The sequence below is a fragment of the Sinohyriopsis cumingii genome, chromosome 3 (genome assembly GCF_028554795.1).
Source record: "Sinohyriopsis cumingii isolate HCF-2022 chromosome 3, ASM2855479v2, whole genome shotgun sequence".
Lineage (NCBI taxonomy): Eukaryota > Metazoa > Mollusca > Bivalvia > Unionida > Unionidae > Sinohyriopsis > Sinohyriopsis cumingii.
Window position 1 is genome coordinate 139,649,223 of NC_142963.1, and position 25,626 is coordinate 139,674,848.

Below are 25,626 nucleotides of genomic sequence, written 5' to 3' on the forward strand. Positions count from 1 at the left end.
ATCGACAGTAGCACATACGAGATTCAGAGATACCGTCGATGTGACGTTGACTCTACACAGTGATATATGACGACCACCACCATTGGGATCATAAATTATGTTGGAGAATTCTTGATGTTGATATATCTTTTATTTTGTCGATGCCTCTGAGAGCCAGGTATAGTATTCATCAACGATGTCACTGACTGCTTTTTGCATTTCGTCGATCGGAAGCCTGGATAATTTAAAATTCGATATATGACCTTCAGTGACACGAAAACGTTAAAGAAATTTTAATTTAATTTCTTTTTCTAAAGTTTATCACTGATGAATGGAGTTCAACGTCATAAGCTGAACTTACTTGTCAAAATTAATGTTTGTATTACAGCTTTTTGAAAGAATTCAGCATGAAATTTTAAATAGTTTAAATGTTTTATCATCTTGATACTTTGTTTAAGGTCATCATTTTGACATTCAAAAATATACTGCCTGAAAACTGCCTTTAAAATAGCTGTCACAAACGGCACATGATACTCCAATCACAATCGGCACGTGATATGCCCGTTACAAACTCCACATGACATTCCCGATACAAATGGTACATATTACGTCCTTACTGACAATGACAGGTGACCTTAACTTCTGTCACTTTCACCTTCAGGGAGGGAACATTGCTATCGTATGTGACATATTGTGTAGTGACTGATACGAACTTTGTTGAAATTTCTAAAGATGGGATATGGGATGGGACTTTAATACACATGATAAAATGTTTAAGCAAGACATATACTCGGACAAAAGTTAATTGAAATATGTTAAGTTGATCAAAACTCGTACTCCGGACAAGGCAGCAAGTTACAATAGTACCGTTTCATTGTCGCTAGTAGTTAATGGGGATCTTATAGGGTCAATGGGACTTATCATTACAAATACCCTTGGGAACATATAGGGTCTATGTAAATTTAACATGGAGAAAAATCGTGGGAACATATAGGGTCTATGGGAATTAACATGGCCAAAAACCCTGGGACAATATAGGGTCTATGTAAATTTAACATGGTCAAAAAACCCTTGGGACTGTATAGGGTCTACGTAAAATTGAAACAGGGAGGGTCTCTATTTTTTTAAAAAAAAATAAAAAAAAAAAAAAAAAATAAAATAAAAAAGGGGTAGGCAATTCAAAGACTATCTCTTTTCGAGAAATATGGCTGGCCCTGAAAAGGGCCTTTGGTTTATGTTAATATGCCCTTAACATAAAGGGCATTTGCGACATCTTCTTGTCCTCAAACTTCGTCTTACAGCAGGGCCATACATCAGAGTCCACTTGAGGCAACCTTGTCTCTCTATATAGACTCTTCTTATCCACAGGCTGCTGCTGGTCCTGTGGACAACGGTCCACTTGGATCGGACATACATGAGCATGTCCGTCCTGAACATCATTGTTGACACAAGGGTTGAAGATTCAACGTCGGTCCACATGTTGAGGCTCCTACAATAGGTGAATCAATGCAGTGAACTGCGCTTATTTATAGGGACAGAAAGGATTGAAACGGATTGAGTTCATTCACCAATCCGAACACGCGTTACAGAATTCAGTCAGCCCGCATCCAATCCGAAGAGAGCAGTCTGTGACGTCACGTAGTCTATATAGATTCGCTAGCGCTTGTGTGCAGTCAATCTATGCGACAGTGATTCAACATGACGGAAACTCAGAAAACGATCCAATGGGGTGCACCAGCAGGGGAGACCGCCCAAGGGAACCCGGACTTACTTTCAGAAGAGGTGAATTGGGATTTTGTCGATTTTCTCTCCTCGCAAGAATTTGTTCCGGAACCTTCGTTACCTTCTTCATTACCGCAAGTGGAGAATTTTAGACAGAGACAGAAAGAAGAATTGGAGAAATTTATACAACGACAAAAGGAAGCGGAACAGGCTTTTCTCTTACAGCAACAGCAACAAGAAGAAGAGGTAAGAAAAAAACAACAGCAAGAAGAAGTAGCAGCAAAGAAACAAGAGGGTGAAAATCAAACGGCTACGGTACTGTTGGACATTTTAGCGGAGTTAAGAAGTCTGAAACAAATGTATCAGACTTCTTTATCACGACCGAAGAGAATACGACCTTCCCGAGCTAAACACGTCAACCCTGTGACTAAGCCTACCGTACCACCCTTAGTGATTTCAACCCAATCATTATCATCATCACGCAGTCCAGAAGTAGGCCTTGGCCGTGGCAAAGGCTTAAGGCAGTTAAAATTGATTGCTTAAACTCACCCCTGCACCATAAAGAAAAAAGGCCCTTTTCAGGGCCACCCACATTTCTCGAAAAGAAATACAATTTCAATTTGCCAATAACTCAAAAATAAACCCCACCCATTTTTACCCTTATAGTACGTGTCTGTGTATGAGTGCGTGAGTGTAGCTTCTTATTTTAAAATCAAAACTCAAAGACTCTTACCTTATATCATTCATTTATTCTTTTCTCCATTTTTTACAATCCAATTCACAATTCACAACACAACACTTTAATAAAAAGTTCATTGATTTCTTCTTTTCTCCTTGTTTAGTCTCTCTGTTTTTTGAATTTCTTCACCGTCACACTCTTTTCCTCTTCTTCCTCCTCGCTTTCTTCCCTTCTTCTTTTTTTCTCCTGTTTCTTTTTCTTCACCTGTCTTCTTTCTTCCTCAGAAGAATCCCTCTCTTCCTCTGAAGAATCCCTCTCTTCTTCTGAAGAATCCTTCTTTTCTTCTGACTCCTCTTGTTTCTTTTTTGGGCAATCTGGAGACCAATGTCCTTTTTCTTTACAATAATAACAGGTATCTTGACTTTTGTCTTTTTTAGCCCCTGTTTTTTCTCTTTTTTGACGGTCTGGACACTCTGAAGACCAATGCCCTTTCTTCTGACAGATATAGCAAGTATCTTGACTTTTATCTCGAAAGGAAGGAGAGTAGTCCGTAGGCTGGTCTGAAGAGAATTTTCTAATGACCCCTCGCAAAGCTCTGACGAAACGTTCCATCTGGTTAGTCTCTTCCATCGTTGTGCTCGGCTTGAGAGTGAAATGAATAGTGAAAGGACAAGACACACACCCTTTTATATACGCTGGTCTGCTATGACTATAAAGTAGTTCATGGTGTTTGAACTTGAGTCATTTGACTTTTTGCTTTCAAGATGAAACGATCCCATTCATTCGAGAAGAAAGAAGAAGAAAGTAAGAGGCAGAAACGTGATCTATCGCCTCGTACCAGGGCTGAAATATTGGCACAAATTCATGCCAGTGATTTTGAAGAGGACATGAGTGAACCAGAATCCGAACCCTCTAAACCAAGTCCACCACCCTTTGTCAACCCTGAAAAGTACTATTCCATTCGAGAGACGGAAAAGCGCTCCTCTAGAAAATTTAGAACCACGGCTTACAAATACACGGTGAAGTTTAAAGATTTCAAGTCCGAAGTACCGTTAGAGAAAGCAGAAGGGTTCATCACCGGAGTGTGGGATTCTCTGCTCACTGCACTCAAGCGACAATGTCAACCCAAAGAAGACGATCGCTTGAGACTTTCCATACAACACGACGGTTTGAAATCCCCTGTTTGGATCGAGTTTAGCACCCCTGCAGAATTGACCGCTTCCAAAGTCATGGACAAGATTCAACACGTGCAACAATCTAATGACCAGTTTGACATCACCGATGGAAAAGCCACATTGGACATGACCCACGTCTCTCCTCCTCAAGGGACCGGACGCAAAAAGATGTTATTGGTGAACGACCTTCGCAGCATTAAGCGTAGCCTTGTCCAAATTCACAATCCTCATGACCAGATGTGTTTAGCCCGTGCCATCGTGGTGGGACGAACCTATGCCAACAAGAACGACACGGTAGAATGGAAAAGAGACTGGGAGAACATTCGACAATCGGACCGAGCCAAACAACGAAGTGAAGCAGAACTCCTGTTACGACAAGCTGGCATGTCCAAAGACACACCCTGTGGCATTCCTGAGATGCAAAAATTGCAAGATGCCCTAGCTCCACGATACACTTTGAAAGTGCACCCTCAAGAAGTGCGCGGGTCTCTGTTGTTTCGAGGGCAAGATTTTAAGGACGGAAAATACATTCATGTTTATCATCACGATGACCATTTCGATACCATTACCAGTATCACCGGATTCCTGGGATACGGTTATTACTGTGAGAAATGTGACCATGGTTATAATAATCGAGAGCAACACAAGCATTGTGGATCGAAATGCTCAGGATGTTTGGCCTCTCAGCCCTGTCTGAGCGAAGAACCAGTGCCTTGTTCAACTTGTCTGCGCACGTTTGTCAGCCCTACCTGTTACCAACAACATCTGAAAACGCAAGGTTCACAGAAGAAATGTGCTTGTCAACTCCTGAGATTGTGCCCTACGTGTGGACAAGGCATACGTACCAATAGTACCAAGGCACACGTATGTTGAGGAAAAAAGAAATGTCACATTTGTCACCACATCGTGGACTTGGAACACCAATGTTACGTGCAAAAATACCAACCCCCACCAGAGAAAGAGGACGGTCACAAGAAGAAAGGCAATTTCATCTGTTTCGATTTCGAATGCATGCAAGAGACTGGCATTCACATTCCTAATTTCTGCGTGGCTCATCGAGCGTGCGAGAAGTGCATTCAAGAACCTATCTTCAGTCATTGCCCTCACTGCAGCAAGATTCCTGGAGGGCGTGAAAAAATCTTTCGGGGGCCAAACACGTTAGCCGATTTTGCCCAATGGGTCTTAGACCCCATCGACAAGACGTGGAGCCAAGAAGACATCGAACGTTACGGAGATTGTCATCGTCATGCCACGGTGATGGCTCACAATTTCTCCGGATACGATGGACAGTTTCTTCTCAGATACTATACGGAACATGGCACCGAACGTCCTAAAGTGACTTTGAACGGAGCCAAAATCATTTTCATGCAAGTGGGACAAGTACAGTTTAAAGATTCGATGAGCTATTTGGCCATGCCTTTGAGTCGAATGCCTAAAACGTTTGGAATGACAGAAATGGCTAAAGGGTACTTTCCACACTTTTTCAATACGGAAGCCAATCAACACGCCGTTCTACCCCATTTACCTGAGGCTCACTATTACGACCCCGACAACATGCGTACCGAACAACGAGAAGCTTTCTACGCTTGGTACCAGGCTCACGCTTCGGACCCTTTCGACTTTCAGGAAGAAATGTTAAAGTATTGTCGTTCCGACGTGGACATTTTACGGCGTTGCTATGGAAAATTTCGAGAACTGTTCATGGAACACGGAGGGGTCGATCCTTTGAAAGAAGCTTGCACCATTGCCAAAGCGTGTTCCTTAGTGTATCGACAACGATTCATGCCTGAAAAGACCGTGGCTGTCATCAGTCCTCAAACGACCCACTATGTCAAGCGTCAATACTCGGTCAAAGCCCTACGTTGGTTACATTACTTGTGCGATAAGGAAGACAAGTGGATTCAGCATGCTCGCAACGGAGGGGGCGAAAAGACCATCGGAACGTATTCGGTCGATGGCTGGGACTTAGAAAACCCCAAGATCGTGTACGAGTTTAACGGTTGCTTATTTCACGGATGTCCCGTCTGTTACCCTGACCGTGGCACTAAAAATCAGTTTTTACAACGAACCATGGAAGACCTGTACCAGGACACTTGTCAGCGACGCCTAAAGTTAGAACAGCAAGGATACCAAGTGGTGGAAATGTGGGAACACGAGTACGATCACCGTATGAAAACCGATCCCGAGTTTAAACGCCTCGTGGAAAGTTACCAGTTCATGGACCCGCTGAACCCGAGGGATAGTTTGTACGGAGGAAGAACCAATGCCACCTGTTTGCTGTACCAAACCGACGAAGAGAAAGGAGAAGAAATCAAATACTTGGACGTGTGTTCGCTGTATCCCTACGTGTGCAAATATTGTCGCTTTCCTGTAGGGCACCCGCAATTGTTCACGGAACACATCGACCTGAAAAACATTCGACAATACGAAGGCTTGATCAAGTGTAAAGTTTTGCCTCCCACGAACCTATACCATCCCGTCTTACCTCACCATTGTCAAGGCAAACTGATGTTTCCCTTGTGCCGTACTTGTGCCGAAACGTGCAACTAAGACCAGCCTTGTCATCACAGCCAGGAAGAACGGGCCTTGACGGGAACCTGGGTCAGCGTAGAATTGTTCAAAGCTATGGACATGGGATACCAACTGTTAGAAGTGTACGAAATTTGCCACTTTCCCAAGACACAACAATACCACAAGGGTGACCCTACTCAGAAAGGCATTTTCGCAGACTACGTGGATGCCTTTTTGAAACTGAAGCAAGAAGCCAGTGGCTATCCTTCCTGGTGTCACACTCCCGAAGACCAAATACAATTCAAAGAGAAATACTACGAACAAGAAGGCATCACTTTAGACCACATCGAGAAAAACGAAGGCAGGCGATCGTTTGCCAAAGTGATGTTAAATTGCTTGTGAGGTAAAATGGCACAACGCCCGTGTTTACCCAAGACGGAATATTTGACAGAACCTTCCCGCTACTTTCAGATGATTCACGACAAAACCAAATTCATGAAACACGTGGACGTCGTTCGCGAGGATTTGATCTTAGTCAATTACGAAGAAGATCTGGACTTTGTACAAGACGACCCTTTTGGAAATATTATCATTGCGGCTTACGTGACAGCCCATGCTCGCTTAAAATTGTACGAAGCTTTAGAACTGTTAGAAGAACGCGTCCTGTACTTTGACACGGACAGTTGCATTTACATCCATCACCCGATTCAACATCACCCTGACATCGAAGGAGACCGTTTAGGAGCCTGGACAGACAAGATTCTAAGTTTCGTCAGTGGCGGTCCCAAAAATTACGGCTACGAATACCGGGACAAACAAGGAGAAGTGCACACGACGTGCAAAGTGAAAGGACTGACTCTGAATCATCGTACCAGTCGTGTGGTCAACTTTGGGGTATTGAAAGAAGCCTTGCAATCGGAAGAGGATGGAAACTTTAAAGTGACCACTTACCAAGCGAACAAGATTGTACGTTTACCCACTCACCACATCGTCAGTCGACCTTTGGAAAAAGTTTATCAAATCGTGTACCAGAAGCGAGTTCGACTTCCCAATCATTTCACCTTACCGTACGGTCACGTCGGTATTGGTCTGTATATAAAAAGGAACCCTAGGCAAGATCGATAGTTCATTGTGACTACCAAGACCGAGCAAACAAGATGAATACTTTGAAAGAGACATCGTTCCAGTTTGGGGATTGTAAAAAAGTTGTATCTTCCTCTAGTGTGACTAATACTGGATGGATAAGACCCAGGCATTGCGACGGAAAATGTCCAGAAGGAAACTGCGATTGTCCATGTGGTTACCATTGTAATTGCGTAACGGAGTTTGCAGACGAGTGCGATTGTGAGCCTTGCGATGGATACGATGCTGTACGTTGTGACCTGAGCGATGCCGTAAAGCATCATGGGAACTTTAGTGCCCCTACCCCTATCATGGAAAGTGATGCTGTGCGTGTCAAACCTGTCGGATGCGAAAGTGATGCCGCTCGTCCTCTTGGACATTTTACTGGGTTTCGTTTTAAAGGGGAATGTTCACCTTCACGTCTACCCCCCTACGGATGTCATCCAGCCTTGAGCAAACTCCTACCCATGTCACTCAACCCTCATCGAAACGAACCTGTGAAAAACGAATATTCGTTTCCTGTGCGTTTGTCGGAATACTGCGACTTTGAAAATCGTCTTCAATCGTTCAAAGGAAAATGGCCAAAGTATCTGGGAGGACCGACCCCCGAAGAATTAGCCAGAGCCGGATTTTTCTACTTGGGCGAAGGAGATAAAGTCAGGTGCTTCAGTTGCGATGTGACACTTCACCACTGGGAACCGCAAGATTCGGCCTACGTAGAACATGCTCGATGGTCACCGAATTGTCATTACTTACCCTTAGTGGGACCGAGACATTGAAGTAACTTCTTACCATAATAATCTGTTCATGGATACTTTACAAGAGAACATTCGTGCTTTGCCTGTGGAGTTGAGAGAACGCATTTACCGAGAGCTGGTCAAAATACAAGTGAAACGTAAAGAACAATTGCATCCGTTACGTCACCGGTGTTTGAACCACTGGTACCTGAAGGCTATACAAGGATTGATTCAATTGAAAGTGTTCCATCGGACAGACATTGATCAACGATCCTCTAGTTTTAAAAAGGATTGGTTTGGTATGGACGATTCTACCTACATCATTGTAAACGTACTGCATCGAATTCCAGAGGAAGAGTTAACGAATTACCAACATCTTGAACACAATGTCAACTTAGTGAAAGAGGAAACTTCTGAACGAATTGTAATGTGTAGATTAGTGACTCAACGATTTAAATTTGACACTGAAGTGAAACCATGTTTGTGCAAACAGTACATTTCTTGTGTCAGACCAAAGAGGATTTAGAATGACCTATTCATGGATACTTTGCTAGAGAACATTCGTGGCTTGCCTGTGGAGTTGAGAGAACGCATTTACCGAGAGCTGGTGAAAATACAAGTCAAACGTAAAGAACAATTGCATCCGTTACGTCACCAGATCTTTAACCACTGGTACCTGAATGGTATAAGAGAACTGATTCGTCAGAAATTGTTTCAGTGGTCAGACCTTGTTCAACACTTTGAGTTAGTGAATGATCGAAATGTTCATTATTTTGGTTACTTCGAGATTCACCTACAGCAATACATTGAGGAAGACAAGTTAAAGGATTATCAACATATTTTACGTGGAATCTACTTAGAGGAAGAGGAAACTTCTAAACGAACTCTGAAGTTTCGGTTACAGTATGCAAGATTTAGATTCCCTACTGGAGAACGAAGATCTCTGGCTAGAAAGTACGTGTATTGTTTCCGAAACAAAGAGACTATAAAAACAGGCTGCCATGCCACGACTTATGTCACATGTCATCCAACAGATTCCGTGGAAGGAACTCAATGACCATATTCAAACCGTGGATCATTACCATCGATTATTACAAGAACTGTATCCATTCAATTTGGGACGACAAGTGGTGTGTGTCTTAGTGACTTGTTTTTTGGGATTTCGTTTACCAGCCGATTCTTTGTGGACTCTTTACGATCAGTACTTACCACCTCCATGGCCTTAAATGGTCACGAAAAACTCCTTTTGCTCAAAGCCTTGCGTTGTCATCTGGATACTTCTCGACCTCTACGGGAAAAAAAGATTCGTCAACTTTTAGCTACCCAAGACGTGTATGACGATGTGTGTGTAGCTTGTGACTTACATCCCCATTGGACAGATGTCCGTGCCTGGAAAGAATGGGATTTTGAGGCTTGGACCCAAGAAGTGGCCCAGTATGCACGAGAGTTGTTCAAGGAAAAAAGTTACTTTTCAACCCGTGTTAGTGACGGTGCCAGAAGAACCCGTCACCCAGGACAGGACTGTCGTGGACAGACCTGAAAGACCCTTTCGGGAGGACACTTGTGTGACCTTACCCCCTGTTGAACTGGTTAGAACATTACCCAAAAGATGTGATTGTTGTACAGACACTTGTGTTTATTCCACGTTCATCGTTATCATGTGCCTTTTATCCTTGTACTTAAGCCTTTGGCTTTTATGTATTTTTGTCTTTCGTGTTCATGTTTGATAAAAAAACATTCAATAAACGTGTTCTGAAAAAGTATATAAACTCTTGTCTTGTTCGTTTTCGTGTCACAAGTGACATTTCTCACACCATGGCTACCTCTGCTGTCTCTGCTCCCTCTTCCTCTACTGTCAAAGTCATCGACGAACACTTAGATCGTGCCAGTTGGGAGGCTTTGTATCTTCGCCATCCCTTTAACATGCTCATTGCTGGACCTAGCGGTTCAGGCAAAACCGAATTCGTCAAACGTTTGATCGAACATAAACATCATTTGATCGATCGGCCACCTCAACGGATCGTGTGGTGTTACAAAGAGTGGCAATCGGCGTACAGCCTCTTGCGAGAAAGTCAAGGCGATTCCATCGTGTTTGTGGAAGGCATTCCTAAAGAAGACGACGGCATCGTCTCTGACTCCCGTCAAACCCATTTGGTCATTTTCGACGACATGTTAGGAGAAGACGAAGAAGAAATTAAATTGTGGTTCACGCGCAAAGGGCATCACCGTAATGCCAGTGTCATTTACATCACCCAAAATTTGTTTCAACAAAGTAAAGCCCATCGCACCATCAGTCTCAATGCGCATTACGTGGTCTTGTTTAAAAGCCCTCGAGATAAATCGCAAGTGCAAGTCTTAGCCAAACAGTTAGGAACGCCTTGGCTGACTCAGGTGTACGACGATGCCACTCAAACGCCACACGCCTATTTACTCGTCGATTTGAAACCTACGACCCCCGAGGATTTGCGATTTCGTACCCACTTGTTTCACCACTGGTGCCAAGACGGAGGGCCTGTCCTGTACACGTCTCCGTCCTCGACTTCATTTCACTCCCCATAAAAAAATCTATAAAAACCTCAGACCCTTTTTCGTCTGTCTCACACAGTGTGAACATGACGTCCCTTCAGTCGCATCTTCCCGTCAAATTGATTCGTGCCTTGTATGGCATCAGTCGAGAAAAAGATCCACAAACACGAGCCCGTGTCTTAGAAGCTAGTCTCAAAGAAGTCTTACGATGGTTCACGGTGACGGCACGTCAATTACTCCAAGGAATCATTCAGATTCCTCATCAAACCAAACGCTTTTTCGATCGAAACAAAGTCGCTTTGGTCCAACTGGCCGATCCCCGCATCGACACTCAAACCAAAAAACAAATCATTTTGAAACCTGGAGGGAGCGGTACTCTAGGAGGGGTCATCATTCGCTCACTCTTAAGATGGGATCCTAATGCCCCCAAAGTTATCCCAAAGACAAAAGTCCAACGAAGACCCAAGAAGAAAAAGAAAAAGACCAGGTCCTCAAGAAGAATAACTTCTCCAGTGGCAGGACCCTCCTCTTACCAGACACCACCACCCCGGAAAAAGAAAAGAAGCCCCCAGAAAAAGAAACAGAGAAAAAGTCCCCAGAAAAAGAAAAGTCCACAGAAGAAAACTAATCGCAAGAGAGGCACTTCGGCCAGGACGCAACCTTACACTCGCAAACCACGACCTGCCACGGCAGTGACTGCGTCTCCGGCATCCTCACGTTCATCCACTTCTCCGTTGATGACACCCAGAACTGAAGAGTACTTGGAGACGTTGATCACACCAAGAACATCTCCGTTGATGACCCCCAAAAGAACTTCCCCAGTGGCAGGACCCTCCAATTTAGTGGCAGTGGCTGCTGCTCACAAAGTACCTTCTCCCAAAATCAAAGTCTAAGAAAGATCGGGCATGTTACAAAGTTTACTGGATTTGTCCAAGCAAGAACTGGCTCGATTTAGTCCGTTGCGTACCCCTGCACGACGTGTCATGCCTGTCCTCAAACTGATAAAACGTAAAGACAATCAGTGGCGACGCGTTCCAGTATAAAAAGAGCCTGTGACCAAGTCGGGGTATCAGTGAACTTGTAAAAAAGATGTCACCTCCAAGAAGCCACAAAAGAAAGAGACAAAGGCAGACGCGTCATCCGACAAAGCGCTTAGCCAAGCATCGACATTACCCTAAGAAAAGACACAGTCGTTCAAAGAAAAAGAGGCGTCAACAAAGGGGAGGATTCCTTGGCCATTTTGGGAAAAACATTGTCACCTTTATGACAAAGCGATAGTCCCAAAAAAAAGATAAAAGGGTGTGCGTTAAGTCATCGACGTTAGTGTCTGTTCGGTGAATGTCCCGGAACCCACAAGCAAAAATGTCACCCTCCAGAAAACCCCAAGGAAAGAAAAGGAAAGGACTGCCACCACGTTTAGCTAAACATGGGGACATGTTATCTGTCCTGTCCAAAGCTTCTTCACCCCTACGAAAAAAACTCATTCAAACGGCCTCCAAAGAGGTCATCGATACCGTGTGCGAATGTTGTTTGAACGTTTTGAAAGGCACGATCCCTTTGTCCAAACACCAGAAACAATGCTTAGGAAAACATCGTCACGTTCTTCGCCAAATGGTTCGAAAGAAAATTCCCATTCGTCAAAAAAAGAAGATGTTGGTCCAACGTGGAGGCATTTTACCTCTCTTGTTAGGCCCCATACTGAAAGGAGTCTTGGGAACCATGTTGGGAGGACTGGTGGGAGCAAGATAAAAAGGCCCTCGGAAGTCCCAAGATCTCAGAATCGACCCCTGACAACCCATGGAAGGACGAAAACTAGCTTTAGTGCCTTACAAACGATGGATGGAATACCATCGGTGGCAAGAACAACGCACCCCGCATTTACCTCCCAATCCCAATTTGAGCGAGATGTCCCAGTTACAACACGAATTGCAATCCTTGATGGATCGCCAAGATTTGTCCGAAACAGAAAAATCGCAAAAGTACGGTCAACTCTTGCAAAGACTGCAACTCTTTCACCAGAAAGCTTTAGACGAAACAGCTTTACCCACTCTGAAAGATTTTAAGACCTTGATGAAAAGTCCAGCACCATCATCATCATTACCCCCACCACCACTACCATCCCCAAGGGTCACCAGAGATGGTACTCCACAAAGACCTGAGGAAGAAGAGATGCGCGAAGTGTTTCAAACACCGTCAGCAGCTCCCATTTCGAGTAAGATTGCAGCATCCTTGTTGACCCCGTCCCCCACACCCCAACGAGAAGAAATGAAAGCTTGGGTTAAAAAGATGATGTCCACGCCTCCTTCGACAGAAGTGAAAAAGAAAGAAGGGAAACCAGAAGCGAAAAAAGAAAAGAAAACCAAAGCCATTCCATTGCCACCTCCACCTCCATCACCACTACCTTCGACTTCTACCCCCGTAGCCCATCGGACACGTAAATCCGTTTCCAAACCACCCTTTCGTCCCACCCAAAGTAGCATCACCGAAGAGTGGGTGACTTATTAACACACAAAAAAATGGAAAAAGTCTTAGCCAGCATTTACTACGATCCCTCCCATCCTGCAGGTTACGCAGGAGTTCAAAAATTGTATCGTGCTGCCAAAACTCGACTGAAAAGTCTCCGTTTACCTCAAGTGCAACGATGGTTACAAGAACAAGCTACCTACACTTTACACAAACCCATTCCACGCAAGTTTGCCAGAAGTCGCACCCGAGTGGAAGGCATCGATCATCAATGGCAAGCCGATTTAGCCGATGTCTCTCATTTGGCCAGCTACAATCGTGGCTACAAATATTTGTTTTGTGTCATCGACGTCTTTTCCAAATTTGCCTGGGTCGTGCCCTTGACTTCCAAATCCAGCAGCGAGTTAGTGCGAGCCCTGCAACGGGTGTTGAAACAAAGCGGTCGTCACCCTCTTCGATGGCAAATGGACAAAGGCACCGAATTTCTGAACCAAGCTTTCCAAAAAGAATTAAAGAAACGTGACATTCATTTTTTTACCACCGAGAATCCCGAAACCAAAGCCAGCATCGTGGAACGTTTTCAACGCACTTTGAAAGAACGCATGTGGAAATATTTTACGCATCACCACACTCTGAAGTACATCGACATCTTACCGCATCTGGTGCAAGCGTACAACCAATCTTACCATCGAAGCATCGGACGTGCCCCGCAAGACGTGACTCCCGACAACGAAGTGCTGGTGTTCGAGCGCCTGTTTGGTACGTCCCCGACGAGGGCTGTCCCCAAGAAAAGTGGAGAGTTGGCCGTAGGAGATTGGGTGCGCATTGGCAAAACCAAACGCACTTTCGACAAAGGTTACTTACCTAACTGGACGACCGAATTGTTTCGCGTCACTGGACGAGTGCATGTCCGTCATCCTGCCGTCTATAAATTGGAAGACATGAACGGAGAAGTACTCAAAGGAACGTTTTATTTGCCCGAGTTACAACGTGTCACCAAAAAAGAAGACGACGTGTACGACATCGAAAGCATTCTCGAACGCAGAACCCGTAAAGTGGGCAAACGACTTGTCAAAGAAGTCAAAGTACGTTGGAAAGGATATCCACCCAGTTTCGATTCTTGGATCGACGCTTCGCAAGTCATCGACTATAAAAAGAAGAAGTGACCATCATGCCCTTTCACTCAACAGACGCAGCTACGTCGACCACTCCTCCTTCACCTAGTTCTTCTGTGCAAGATTTACAAAAACAACCTTTGTGGGTGTGGTGTGGAGAACGTGTGCCTAAAACGCAAATCGTCTTTTTCTGCCAAATCTTCGTGGTGTATTGTGTCATCGGGGCAGCCATTGCCAATTTGAGTTTGCAACAAGGAGACAAACAATTGTGGACCATTTTATTGAGCAGTTGCATCGGTTACCTGCTTCCCAATCCCTCCCTGAAATTCTCCTCGAACGGGAACGTTGTGTCCAGTGCCAGTGCCAGTGCCAGTCACCAGTCCAACCACAATCAGAACCCCATTTTGGGCGGAGACACGCCTCTGACGTCCAGTAATATCCCCTCGGACAGCCACAGAACTCTGGAATTATGAGTCACCAAAACCAATTTTACTTAACCTTACCCAGTGACAGTTCCATGGAGGTGTTTTCTAAGAACACGTTGTGCTGTTACACAGCCAAATTACCTCAGGCCATCCCCTTAGATCACGAAGCCCATTGGGAAGTGGCTTTAGTGGAAATGATTCACCCAACCCAAGTCCTCAATGTCCTTCCCAATCAAAATTATTTTAAGGTGGAAATTCATGACAAACCATTGCAAGATGAGTTGGATAAGATTGGCACATGTACCAATAAAACCTATGATCCAAACACTAAAACGTCCACCTACAACTTGTCCATTCTCCCAGGCTATTATTTCAGTGGTCATCATTTGGTCAGCGCCATAGCCTCCAAGTTTAATGGCGTGTTCCATAAAGCTTTGGGGAATGTCCAAAAAAGTGTCACCCTGGAATACCACAAAATAGCTCGTCGCTTTCTGATGAAATTTTCTGAGGGGTCCAAAAAATTCATGTCTTTCTTATTTTGTCCTGAATTGTTTGACATATTGGGCGGTGACACGGAGATGAGGAAGATAGGAGAACAAAAAAAAAAGCCCCGAATTATCAGTCATTCATGATAACGACTCTTTTGCCAAGCATTTTCGTTTCCCGGTAGAACTGAACCAAGGACTGAATATGATCTTTGTGTATTCCGATGTGGTGGAATACAACGTGGTGGGACACACCTCCGTGCCGTTACTGCCTGTCATTCCTTTCAAAGTGGATTCTGCCACGACCGCTGACGAGGAAGGTGGAAACACTTATCACGTCCACCGCGAATTTGTCCATCCTCACTATTTGCCGGTCAGCAAGTCGTATTTGGACACGGTCAACATTACTATAAAAGGAGATTTGGGACAAAATATTCCATTCACCAAAGGAAAAGTCACGGTGAAACTCCATTTTCGAAAACGGTTCTCTCACGATTCGTAAGTCATGTATCCAGTGTACCAAGGGGTTGCACGACAGCGAGGACACGGTTTAGGAGATATGTTAAAATCAGCCTTTCGTTCGGTGGCCCCTGTGTTGAAACCGATGGTGACACGCGGATTGCACGCCTTGAAAGATGCGGCACTGACGCAAGGCAAAGAATTTCTCCAAAATGTCATCATCGACAAACAAAACCCTAAAGAAGCCTTCATGAGGGCTGGCAAAAATGTCTTGCTGCAAACGGGTAAAGACATTTTGGGCCGACGAGACACACCTATAAATGCCCTGCACGCTACCGAGTCAAGCATTCAGCAAGGACAAGGCAGAAAGAGACGACGAAGAAGAAAACATCCTTTCACCAGACTTCAAGCGAGAAAGGCCAAGAAAAGAAGAACCGTTCGAGACTTAGACGTTTTCGATTATTGAAACACAGAAAAAAATGATGCACCGAGAGTCTTGCGCTTGTTCCAAGACGGAACTGGATATGTTTGCCATGCCCCCCACCATGATGACGATGCAAGAATCCCAGTGGGTGGAATTTCACCCGGTCTCCTCATTGGTCGATTCCGCTCCCATCGAGTTTGAAATCAAAGGACAGCCCGAAGATTACATCGATCTGAATAGCAGTTGCCTATACTTAAAAGTGAAAGTGTTCGAACCACCCAACGCTGACCTAGCCGATGATGATGTAGTAGCTCCCGTCAATAATTTCATGCATTCCTTGTTCAGTGAAGTGGACTTGTACTTGAATAACAAACTGGTCAGCAGCAGCATGGATACTTACCCTTATCGAGCCTACCTGGAAAATCTCTTGACGTACGGAAAAGAAGCCAAGAACACTCATCTGGATGCTTGCGTGGTATGGAAACCTGACCAAGTGACTAGGTTCAACAGCATTACAGTTGCTGGGGATGCTCAAAACACAACGGGATTTGTAGAACGACGAAAGAAAATTCATCTAAGTCGTAGTTTAGAACTGATGGATCGCTTGCATTTGGACATGTGGTTACAAGAAAAGTATTTGCTGAACGGGGTGGATATCCGCTTGAGACTGAATCGTAGCAGTGCCGCTTTCCATTTGATGGCTGCAGAAAATTCCCCTTACAAAACCAAAATCGAAGAAGCCAGACTCTACGTGCGTCGCGTAGAAGTGTTACCTAAAGTAGGTAACGACATCAGTCAGACATTGAGCAGAACGACCGCCAAGTATCCCATACGACGCGTGGAAGTGAAAACGTTCACCATTGCCTCTGGACTCCGATCCAAGATCGAAGATCATCTGTTCCAAGGACAGTTACCCAAACGTTTGATCGTTGGTATCGTCAGGAATTCAGCTTTCAATGGACTTTACAACGAAAATCCTTTTGAGTTTCGACACTCTAGCGTGTCGAAGATCGAAGTCAGTCGCGATGGCAAGACCTTGTGTACCCGACCCTTTCAGCCTAACTTTGGTGCCGCGAAGAATTATTTGAGATCGTACTTGTCCCTGTACGAAGCTACCGGACAGTTAGGAACCAACACCAGTCATGGTATTTCGTACGACGATTATGCAGGAGGCTACGCTTTGTGGGCTTTCGATTTCACTCCAGACCAAGGCAGCGACGAGGGACATTTCCACCCTATAAAATCCGGCCAGATTCGTGTGGAACTTCAGTTTGCAGAAGCACTACCAGCAACAGTGAACGTCCTCCTGTATGCAGAATTCGACAATACCATAGAAATCAACAGTTTGAGAGAAGTCATTCTAGATTACTAGAAACCATGGAAGACTGTTATCCCTCTTTACCTAGTGGAGAAACTTTGGACATGAAATGTAAGGAGACTGTGGAAGAAGAAGTGATCATGATGAAGTCAAGATGGCCAGAACAAGAAGCCCATTTAGTCTCCTGTTTTGCCAAACACTTGGTCGACAAAATAACAGAATTGATCAAGAAAAATTGCTATGGATGTCAAAACGATCATCCCAGTCAAATTCAACACGATAAATGCCTGATGTTGAGTCAAGAAGAAAAATTGGACGAGTATCTGGACGAGGCTTGGAGTCTCATCTCGAACAAAGACGTGTTGCACCAGTGGTATAAAGACTTGCGTGAACATTCTTGTCCACCATTAACCACTCAAGAGATCCATCGTATCGAAGCTCTCCTGAATCAGAGTGAGGAAACAGAACGAATAACCGTTTATTCGTCAGACATTTTCAAGCAAAAAGTCAGGATCGAATTGACGACTTATTATTACCTGTGAAGAAGAAAACAAATCAATGGATACCTGGGAACTTTATTACCTTTTGAACCACAGTTCGTATACGGCTTCTTGGAATCCTGTCGTCTGTGCTAAAGATGAACTCCCTCATCGCAAACCTAAAGACCATCAAGCTTACGTGATCAACACGGACGACATTCATCTCCCAGGAACCCACTGGGTAGCCGTTTACTTTCCTCAAGAAGGCTGTGTGGAATATTTCGATTCGTACGGATTGCCCCCTTTGGAAGACGATATCATCGACTTTATGAGAAGAAATGCTCAAACCACCCGATTCAATAATGTGAAATTACAAGGCACAGATTCCTTGGTGTGTGGACGTACTGTGTGTATTTTCTGCATCATCGCAGCCTGGGCTATTCCTTAGAACATTTAGTGACTCATTTTGATCCTCGTTCTTCTGCTAGAAACGATGTGAAAGTAGATCGATGGTTTTGTGACCATTATGCTTATCTTTTGTCTCAAGCTAGGAAACGTAGTGTCCATCAATGGCCTAATGATTTCCAACAGTGGAAATCACAATTTCATTCACAACGTTGTCAGCCCTGTTTAAAGTAGATTGTCCATTGAGAAAGAAATGTTTGTGATTTGAAAAAATTGTTTGATGTTATAGTGTTGGATTATTGTTAAAAATGTTAGAGTTGTTGTTTAGTGTTAAGTGATTTTTGAATAAAAAATGTTGTGTTTTGAAAAAATGCTTTTGTCTTTTGTTTAGCTATAAGAATGTTGAATTGATGCTCTTTCATTTCTTACTATCCCTCTCATGACAATCACTGAACGTTGCGAATCGAAAACCGTGTGGGGGATGTTTTCCATCCGCGCTTTCACTTTAAGAACCGGGGTTGTTTCCAGTCTAACCATCCATTGTCGACTCATCCTCCTACGAAGATGTGCTCCAAACTAGCTAAGCTCAACGAAGCCTACGTGAATTTGCATAGGGTCAGACACAGTCCGATACCGAAGCCAGAAGAAATAGAGAATGTGAGAATGTTAAAAATCACTGAAGACCTGATAGAAGAGCTCTTCAGAGAAGAAGTGAACAGGGAGAAAGAAGAATGGACAGAGAAGTACAGACTTCAAAAACAGCAGCAACAACAACAACAACAACAGCAGCAGCAACCTGAACCTGACAGAGGCTTTGTCGATTGCCCTATCGACACCAAAGAGTTCTTCTTCTCTTTCCGAAGAAGCAGACCTATCGCCAGAAAGTCTATCCTCAGAGGACATCGCATTCTTAGAAACTAAAAAAAGAATGCCATAGCAAACAAAAAAACAGCCCTTTTCAGGGCTACCCCAATACTCTAGAAAAGAAGTAACGATCGATTTGCCAATGTGTGTGTAGGTAGAGTAGTGTGAAAATAAACACTAACTCTTTATTGATAGTGAAAGTGTATGTGTTGGTGTGTTTGTGTTTGTAAGAGCTCAAGTAAGTTGGTGTGGATAGTAGATTAAAATGATATCTTTTCTTAGTGTTTGAGGTGTATATTTGGAGTTAGATTGAATTGCTTTGCGTATGTGGATAGTCTATTGAAGTGATTTATAAAAAAATTTTAAAATAGTGATGGGTAGCATAAAAAGTGAGTGAGTGTTTCTTTTAGGTCCGCGCGTTGTTGTTTTTTTGGTCATGATCTAGGTAAGATGAATTTTATGTTATTAGGGGGATGTTTTCCATCACGTCCGCGCTTTCAGTATAAATTGAAACTCGTTCGGCAGTCCAGTTACCCTTGTTGATTGATCAACACCAAAAAATGAACACGAGACTTGAGAAACTGTTGGAGCTTCATGTGCATCTGGAATATGCCAGGCGCATATTAAATGAACTGGCCGCGGAAGCCATTGTCGAGGAGGGAAGGATAAGAGAGGAGGAAAGAAGAAACAAAGAAGAGGAGGAGAGAAGATATAAAGAAGAAGAAGAAGAAAGAAGATATAAAGAGGAAAGAAGAAACAAAGAAGAGGAGGAGGAAAAGGAGAGAAGAAAAAATTTCAAAATCCCAGAGAGCGAAAATTGGGATTCTGAAGCGACATATCCTGCCTCTGCTCTCTCCCCCCAAAAGGTAAAAAGTAACTGGGGGATAAGATGCGTATGCGGCGCCAGGCCTGGAAGGTGCCACCATTAACCAGGTGTCCATGAAGTTCCAAACAAAACAGCCCTTTTCAGGGCTACCCCAATACTCTAGAAAAGAAATAACGATCGATTTGCCAATGTGTGTAGGTAGAGTAGTGTGAATATAAACACTAACTCTTTATTAATAGTGGGAGTGTATGTGATTGTGTGTTTGTGTTTGTAAATGATGAAGTAAGTTTGTGTGAATAGTAGATTATGGGTTTATTTATTGATTCTTAGCGTATGTGGAGAGTATAGTTGAGGTTTATATTATATGAAATGAGAAAGTAAGGGGATGTTTTCCTTCACGTACGCGCGTTGTTGGGTCATGATCTAGGTAAGATGAATTTTATGTTATTAGGGGGATGTTTTCCTTCACGTCCGCGCTTTCACTATAAGAACTCACAGTGTTCGTTGTTCAAACCATTCTGCAAAGAATAAAAAGAAGATGGCGTCAAACCAAATCGACAAAATTCAAACCTTGCAAGACGTTTTAGACAACTTAAGAATAATGGAACAGATGCTATTAAGACTGGTTGAAGACCATTATTCCTATAGTCCCCATCGTGTGAAGATGGAAATTAATAACTTAAGGAAAGCAAAGGACAAGATTAGTGGTGTCATGAAAGAGATCAAGGAGGAGAAGGAGGATGAAGAGGAAAGAATAAGAATAAGCAAATGGAACGAAAAGATTGAAAAAGAAGAAGAAAATGAAAAGAGGAAGAAAGAAGAGGAGGAAGAGAAGAAGAAAGAAGAGGAGGAGAAGAAAAAAAAAGAAAGAGAAGAAGAGTGTAGGAGATAAAATAAGAACTTGGTGGAGGAAAAGAAGAAATTAGAAGAAGAAGAAGAAGAAAACCCAAAGGCCCTTTTCAGGGCCAGCCATATTTCTCGAAAAGAGATAGTCTTTCCATTGCCTACCCCTTTTTTATTTTATTTATTATTTTATTTTTTATTTTTTAAAAAAAAAAATAGAGACCCTCCCTGTTTCAATTTTACATAGACCCTATACAGTCCCAAGGGTTTTTTGACCATGTTAAATTTACATAGACCCTATATTGTCCCAGGGTTTTTGGCCATGTTAATTCCCATAGACCCTATATGTTCCCACGATTTTTCTCCATGTTAAATTTACATAGACCCTATATGTTCCCAAGGGTATTTGTAATGATAAGTCCCATTGACCCTATAAGATCCCCATTAACTACTGTCGCTGCATTGATCTTTATGCTGGAGGTGGAGCATGATATTGGCATGAAACACGATCCCTCTGTCTCATTGTAATTCGCAGAGCTGTGGTTGCGCAGTGGGTAGGATGTCGATTTTGATACCGAAATGATGTATGTTGGGATCCAACTGTCAGATCAGGTTTGAATGGCTACATTTTGTGTGGGCAAGGCACGTTTCTCTTTTTGACTATTGAGAAAATAAGCCTGTTATGTTGCTGTACCGTAGAACACTATGACATGCCATTTATCGAAACTGTCCATGATAGCTAGGCTGATTAGTATGTGACCTCGTATACCTAAACCACTATACTCGTACCCTCCCAACGTAACACAATAATCATCAAAAGTCTACTTTGTCATAGAGGAGAAAATCATAGCACATATAAGTGACATTTGTTTCATGTCATCGAGACACTGATTAGTAAAATTATTTTGTCCCTATGTGACTGAGTACTCAAAAGCACTCGCCGTTTTCGATATTGTTTGTTTTTCGTTTTTTTTTCCTCCAACGCATCAGTCGATTAAAGGTTCTGCAGTTTTCAAAAAACTCATGTTATACCATTACACAAAATATCAATGCCTCAAAAGTTGGTTGCATCAAGAAAAAGAAGTTTTTTATTTCCTACGGAAAAATCATTTATAGGTAAACATATTCTCCACTGTGTAATTTGTATGGGTAACATCATCTAATGGTGATAAAGAAAATAATAAATTGGGATACAAATACAATACCCTAGATGTACTGAATTCTTGTTTGTATATTTATTTTTCTGCGTTATTTATCAAATGGTGAATGAATTAAGTTGCTGGAATCCTGTTTCCTAATAGTCATGTTCCTAAGTGTTGTGTATCCAATGGGACAATCCATTTAGAAGTAGGATATTATTTGGTTTTTTCATCAGTTTATTTTAGTTACCATTCACCCAGTTCGCAGTACCTTGGACGTAAAACTCCTTGCTACATCGTGTACCACTCCTATTCTTTGGAATTGTAGTTGCGATGAAACTATCTCGTCAATATATACTAAACTTGAATACATAGTTTTCCATCCAATTTACACCAACATTATACGACGCAGATAATTTATAAAAAAAAAACAGATGGTATCTCAGATGATTAAAACTAATACTACAAATATAGCATGGGTATCTTAGTATGTATTGTTGCATTCTTTCAAAAAATCGAAGAACAAAGTACAATAATGAAATCAATCACACGCATATTCAAATAGACAGAAACAAACACAGACGAGAAGACAAAGAGATTGCATTATTACCGACATCATGCACTCTTCAATTAAACTTTTCACGTACCTGTTTTTTTTCAAGAAGTCACAATAACCCGAACGCCAATGTATATTAGTATATATTAAGTTGATGTTTCGTGTCCTTCAATGAACTTGTATTGACGCACGCTTGGGAAAAACAAAATATTTTAATGAGACACTTATCCCCTCTCAACCAATCTCATATAGTTATCAAGAACGTGACACAGTCGTTTCCTGTTTGGATATATTGTCATTCGCCATTAGTATAATGTTAGCAAGAACAGGACAAAGTACGTAAACACAAAGAGACAGACAGGCACCAATATCATCAAATTGGTAAAGTGTTATAATGTTATAATTTCGTGCAGGTGAGAATCGAACACATGATGCGAGCACGGCACATGGTGAGTGAGTGTTTTTGTGTGTGTGTGTGTGTGTGTGTGTGTGTGTGTGTGTGCCTGTGTCTCTGTGTGTTTACAGATAAATAGAGAGAGAACGAAGAATGTAAAAGAAAGTTCCGTAACCGAGATGGGTCATTTGCTTTATAATTGTCTTCTTCAAGGATATAAGAAGAGTTTGACTTGTACCTGTTTAATTTTTAACGTTGACAGGTTACATTTTTAAAATATAATTTTCGTAAATCAAACTCTACGAGAGTTAGAGGCAAGGCATTTGATACAAATTATAATGCATGTATTGCATTTATATTACAGTAAAATCCTATTTAAAATCACACCTTATCGGACGGGTTCGGCTTTTTGTGGGTTTAGCGTCTGTAAGTTTAACGCCTGCAATAAGTTTAACGCTAGTTTTCAGCACATGATAGGTCACACAAAGCGGATTGTACGCTTGGTGGAGAAAGACCATGGGAAGTACCAACAACCAACGAGAAGCTTTATGACACATCCATGTTAGGTGAGCTGAAACTCAAAACCACGTTAATAGAGGTGACATATTAGTGATCTGTAAAGGCGAGCACCTTAGACCACTCGGCCACCCTAGACCCTTTATCGGACTGATACAGCTTATTTGTTTCTATTAATATTAGCCTATCTTGATATAAGCTAAGAATTGGATGTGGCATTGAATATACTGTAATTACTGCCCCACCCGTCCCCAACACCCGCTACACATATTTCGATTAGTGATTAAATTACCACCCAGTACAAGCTCCACAACTAGGATGAGTCTAAATCCTAAAACTATTGTGCATATTTGTGGACCATGCCCCATGTTTGACATATCTATCTTGATATGAGAAGCAGAGGGAATTATTTATTACACACACAGTCGCACTCGTGTATTGACAATCAGGTTGAGCAGGAACATATAATCAACACCTTTCTTTCGCAAAGCGTAGGCATAAGTAGAAGTGTACATACATGCAGTATTATGGTCACGTGTTTGTCTCATATAATACCCTACACCTGTTTACACATATGTACATGAATATTCACATCTTCGTAAGGTCTGCATCCGGGAGGAAGGGGGTGCCTCCAAATTGGAAAATTATTATATACATTTGTGGACTACCCCGGATCATATCCCAAGGATTTCAGTTTCTATTTCAAATTATATAGTACGAGCGGCGCGACATTATTCAAGCACGCGTCCTTGCATGCACTCATGTAGTTCCGAACGGGTAGGTTAATACAACCCCCACCTTGCATCATTAAACTTGGATATACTTACTCATGGTGATTTCGGTTTTTTGTATTTGTGTGTATTGATAAATGCAGGCAATGTTTAGCTCACTGTACGATGGTGCCCTTCATATGCATATTTTAACGACTACAGTTCTTACAATATGTAAAAGAGTTAGTGAAACCATCACATTAAACAAAATAACAATAAAAAATGAAAATTGAAAAGGCACTTACAATATTGCTAATTATTTTCCAAATAATCATAAATGTCAGTAGTGAATAGGGATACCCTAGCGTCAATGGGACTTATCATTCAACACACCCCTGGGACACTCTAGCGTCAATGGAAAATTTAACATTACGGAAACCCTTGGGATACTCTAGCGTCAAGGGGAATTCAACACGGGAATAAATCGTGGGACTGTTGAGCGTCAAGGGGAATTGAACAGGGTGGGACTGTCTAGCGTCAAGGGAAATTGAACAGGGTGGGACTGTCTAGCGTCAAGGGGAATTGAACATGGGAATAGAGTGTGGGTCTGTTGAGCGTCAAGGGGTAATGGAACAGGGTCGGAATCCTATTTTAATAAAGTCCCGACCTGATGGGTCTATGGAAAGGGAACAGGCAAAAATTGAAACAGGGATGGGTCTCTATTTTTTTTTATTAAAAAAAAATAAAAAAGGGTAGGGAATTGAAAGTCAATCTCTTTTCGAGACCTGAGTGGCCCTGAAAAGGGCCTTTGGGTTTATGTTAATATGCCCTTAACATAAAGGGCAATCGCAACATCTTCTTCGTCTTAGGCTTCGTCTAATGGTAGGTCCATAGACTAAAACCCTTTTGAGGCATCCTTGCCTCTCCACGTAAATCCTACGTATCCATAGACTTGTGGCGGTCCTATGGACAACTGTCCATTCGGATCGGACATACATGGGTATGTCCGTCCTGAACATCATCGTTGACACAAGCGTAGAAGATTGCACATCGGTCCACATCTTGAGGCACAGAGTAACAGGTAAATGAATGCGGTGAACTGTGCTTATTTATAGGGAGAGAAAGGATTGAAACGAATTGAGTTCGTTGACCAATCCAAACAGACGTTACAAAATTCAGTCAGCCCACATCCAGTCCGAAGAGAGCAGTCTGTCTTTCTTCCCTTCTTCTTTTCTTCTCCTGTTTCTTTTTCTTCACCTGTCTGCTTTCTACCTCTTCTTCCTCTGAAGAATCTCTCTCTTCTTCTGATTCCTCTTGTTTCTTTTTTGGGCAATCTGGAGACCAATGTCCTTTTTCTTGACAATAATAACAGGTATTGACTTTTGTCTTTTCTAATCCCTGTTTTTCTTTTTTGACGGTCTGGACACTCTGAAGACCAATGCCCTTTCTTCTGACAGATATAGCAAGTATCTTCACTTTTATCTCGCAAGGAAGGAGAATCGTCCGACGACCGGTCTGAAGAAAATTTTCTAATGATCCCTCGCAACGCTCTGATGAAACGTTCGATTTGGGTAATCTCTTCCATCGTTGTGCTCGGTTAGAGAGTGAAATGAATAGTGAAAGGACAAGACACATACCCTTTATATACGCTGGTCTGCCATGACTATAAAGTAGCCCATGGTGTTTAAACTTTAGTCATTTGACTTTTTGCTTTCAAGATGAAACGGTCCAATTCATTTGAGAAGAAAGAAGAA

At 42.6% G+C, this 25,626-nt stretch overlaps 1 protein-coding gene across 3 annotated transcripts in view; it reads right to left on the bottom strand.

Moving 5' to 3' along the window:
• Nucleotides 1-22,443, bottom strand: part of LOC149803954 (uncharacterized) — a 180,265-nt gene extending 157,822 nt beyond the window's left edge. The window contains exon 1 of one of the 3 annotated variants that reach the window (XM_089953781.1): nt 22,344-22,443. The gene's annotated coding sequence lies outside the window, so the exon portion shown is untranslated. The remainder of the gene's footprint in view (nt 1-22,343) is intronic. The other 2 variants (XM_089953783.1, XM_089953782.1) reach the window with 2 other exon arrangements.
• Between the last annotated feature and the right edge of the window lie 3,183 nt (nt 22,444-25,626).